General features: G+C 46.2%; 1 non-coding gene across 1 annotated transcript; it reads right to left on the bottom strand.

The window, feature by feature from the left end:
- Positions 1-2596: 2596 nt before the first annotated feature.
- LOC131924705 (5S ribosomal RNA) lies at positions 2597-2715 on the bottom strand. Its single transcript, XR_009383005.1, has one exon. It is a non-coding gene; the product is annotated as a 5S ribosomal RNA (ribosomal RNA).
- Positions 2716-3507: the final 792 nt, after the last annotated feature.

Below are 3507 nucleotides of genomic sequence, written 5' to 3'. Positions count from 1 at the left end.
CTCCTCACCTTCCTCCATCCATTTCCAACATAGTAAGAACCTTTGGAGAATACACAGTATCATCCCCTTCCCCTGCCGAAGTCCCTCCATGGTACCCGTGGCTCTCACGTGATATATATAGTCAGCTACCAGGCACCAGCTGCTTCTCCAGTACCAGCTCACTCCTCTCATCTCCTCCTCGACACACGCCCCTTCCCATTTCAGGGTGTCTGGTATACTGGTCTCACATGCCAGGGCTTTGGGCTTGGGCTTCCTAGACTCCAGACAGTGAGAAGTAAGTTTCTGTGCTTTATAAATCACCCTAAAGGACTGTGTTACAGCAAAAGTGTGGGAGCCCACAGTGAGATCTGAGCTTGCTTTACCAGCAGGGCTGCATAAGAGGATGACTGGACCATGGGCCTGGGTACCAGGTGTTTGGAAGAGTCTACACTTGGTTGTACCTAGCAAGGGGGAGGTCTTTTGCCTCGCCCCGTGGCTTTGTTATAAAAAGCCTTTTTGAATGAAGTCCTGGGATGTTGGGTATTGACCCAGGTCCTCCCAAAGCTATCCTGTGTTTCCGTCTTTCCTCTCGTTGGCTAGATCTCTCTACCTAATATCTCTTATCCCTCTCTCCTCAAGAGTTAGCCTGGGGAAAGTGGGGGAAAGTCCCCCACACAACGGGAGTAGACTGAGACAGAACTTCAGATCGGGGGTATGTCATAATCATTTTTAATTGAAATTATTTTAAGTAAAATAATTTTATTTAAAAACAATCATAGCCAAGCATTGGTGGCATGTGCCTTTAATCCCAGCACTCTGGAGGCAGAGGCAGGTGGATCTCTGTGAGTTCAAGGCCAGTCTGGTCTACAGAGTGAGTTCCAGGACAGCCAAAGTTTCTCAGAGAAACCTTGTCTCAGAAAGCAAACACAATCATACACTTACAGAAAGCTTTCTGAACCATGTGGATGACCCCCTCCAAATATTGTTATGTGTTTCTTAGTAGCAAGGATGTTCTCTATAACCATGATACAGCCATCAAATCTAGAACTCAGCAGTGGCACAGATCATCCATCCTTCACATCCCATGTAGCTTTCTCCTTGCCTAGCTAATGTTTACATGATTTAAAGTGCCAACTCTCATTCTCTCGAGGAATCTTGTCCTGAGTGGGCTGATCACCTGTCTCAAGATGGGGACTGTGTTGATCTCATTCCCATCTAGTGTCCTTTTGCTTCATGGAGTTTGCGCAGACATGCTCTGTACTCATTTGGTAATAACACATCTGGTGATTACTGTGCGTCAGAGCTGGCCCAGGAGAATCCAAGTGCGTATGTTTCCAGGAATAACGTGACTCTCCATCCCAGGAATGTAAATATGTAGTAAGCTTGCATCAGACCTTGTAAAAACCTGGGTTCTGCCTCCTCTGGCTCTGCCCTCACTGGTAGATTGTCCCTGACCCTGTGAGTTCCTTATATCCTTCCCATCTTACAAATCCAACCACCTCTACTTCACCTGGAAACAAGCTTCGGTCATCCCCCAAGAACACATGTGATGGGCTTTCTTCTGAGTCCTGGTCACATGCCTTGGCTCTCTGCATGGGTTCCCAGAATGCTTTCTTACAAACCAAAGCCATTAGCTGTAGATGAATTGCTAAACGGTCTTATTAAATAAAAACCTGGAGCCAGATGTTGGGGTTAAAACCTGAGAGATCAGAGGAATAGGAAAAGCCACAAGCTAACCTCACCTTACCAACCCTCAGTTTCCAAAAGAGAGCTACTTCCTGTATACCCACGCCTATATGCCTTTCTGTTCTGCTTTCTCATTTGCTCGCTCTTCCTGCCCAGCTCTGTCACTTCCTGTCTGTCTGTACAGACCTCCAAACCTTTATGGTTAACTAGTGTCGGAATTTAAGGCGGGTACCACTACACCTGACTTTCCCCAGTGTGGCCTTGAATTCACAGAGATCCAGACAGATCCCTGCCTCCTGAGTGAAAGGATTAAAGGCGTGTGCTACCATTGCCTGACTTCTATGTCTAATATAGTGGCTGGCTTTTTACTTGGATCTCCAGGCAAGCTTTATTTATTAGAGCACAAATAAAATATCACCACAATTACTTCACCGCCATGCTGTACCTTCTGTTTCTTCTGGCCTTAGAGATATAATCCTTCTGATCCCTTTGTCATCCACGAATCTCAGGCCTTTTACCCAGAGATGTGTGTGTGTGTGTGTGTGTGTGTGTGTGTGTGTGTGTGTGTAATTCAGTAATTTATTGAGCATGTGTTACACTTGCTTCAAAACTGCGAAGTGCAAGAGGGTCTAGGACTAGAGAGATGGCTCAGCAGTTATGAGCATGTACTCTCTTTCAGAGGACCCAAGTTCAGTTCCCAATGCCCATATCAGGGAGCTCACAACTGCCTGTGACTCCAGCTCCAGGGAATCTGGTGGCTCTGGGCTCTTCGGGCACCTGCACTCAAGTACATGCACATGCGCATGTGCACGCACGCGGACACACACACACACACATACACACACACACACCAGTGGCACACCATCGCCACCTAACCTTCACCCCCATTCAACTTTTAACCAGATAACAAATGCCTTTTTTTTTTTCTTTAAGCCTACAGCACCCGGTATTCCCAGGCGGTCTCCCATCCAAGTACTAACCAGGCCCGACCCTGCTTAGCTTCTGAGATCAGACGAGATTGCGTGCGTTAAGGGTGGCATGGCCGTAGACAACAAATAACTTTTATGCAAAATAAATAAATAGATGGATAGACAAATGGATGGATAGATGGCTGGCTGGATGGACGGACAAATGGACGGACAGAAAAGACTCAGCTGAGAATCACAGGCCCCACTCTATTGCTTCGTGTCTCTTTGGGCTTCCTTAGGATAAAGCAGTACCTTGGTCTCACCTTGATCTTCAAGATTTTGATACGTTGAAGACTTCTGGCCAGTTAGTCTGTATTTATGACTCAATTTGGGGTTTTGCCTCGATTTTTTTTGTTTTTGTTTTTGTTTTTGTTTTTCGAGACAGGGTTTCTCTGTGTATGTAGCTTTGCGCCTCTCCTGGAACTCACTTGGTAGCCCAGGCTGGCCTCGAACTCACAGAGATCCTCCTGGCTCTGCCTCCCGAGTGCTGGGATTAAAGGCGTGCGCCACCACTGCCCGGCTTTTTTTTTTTTTTTTTTTTTTGGTTTTTGGCCAGTAACTTTTTTAAGGATTTATTTTATGTGTGTGAGTGTGTGCCTGCATGTTTGTGCACCACATGTGTCTCTGGTGCCTTCAAAGTCCAGAAGAGGGTGTCAGATCACCTGGAACTGGAGTTATAGATGGCTGTGAACTGCCATGTAGATGCTGGGAACCAAGGATACGCTCTTAATCACTGAGCCACCTCTCCAGTTCCTCAAAGTCAGAGATGGTTAGATCATCAAAATAATGCTAACAATAATTAAAAACATAAAACCTAAGGTGTCCATACATTGTATAGCCATTCTCTCTGGATTGACACATCCCCTTCTGTAGG

Source organism: Peromyscus eremicus, chromosome 14 (genome assembly GCF_949786415.1).
Source record: "Peromyscus eremicus chromosome 14, PerEre_H2_v1, whole genome shotgun sequence".
Lineage (NCBI taxonomy): Eukaryota > Metazoa > Chordata > Mammalia > Rodentia > Cricetidae > Peromyscus > Peromyscus eremicus.
Note: the sequence above shows the minus strand (reverse complement) of the source record. Positions and strands in the feature narration are given on the sequence as shown.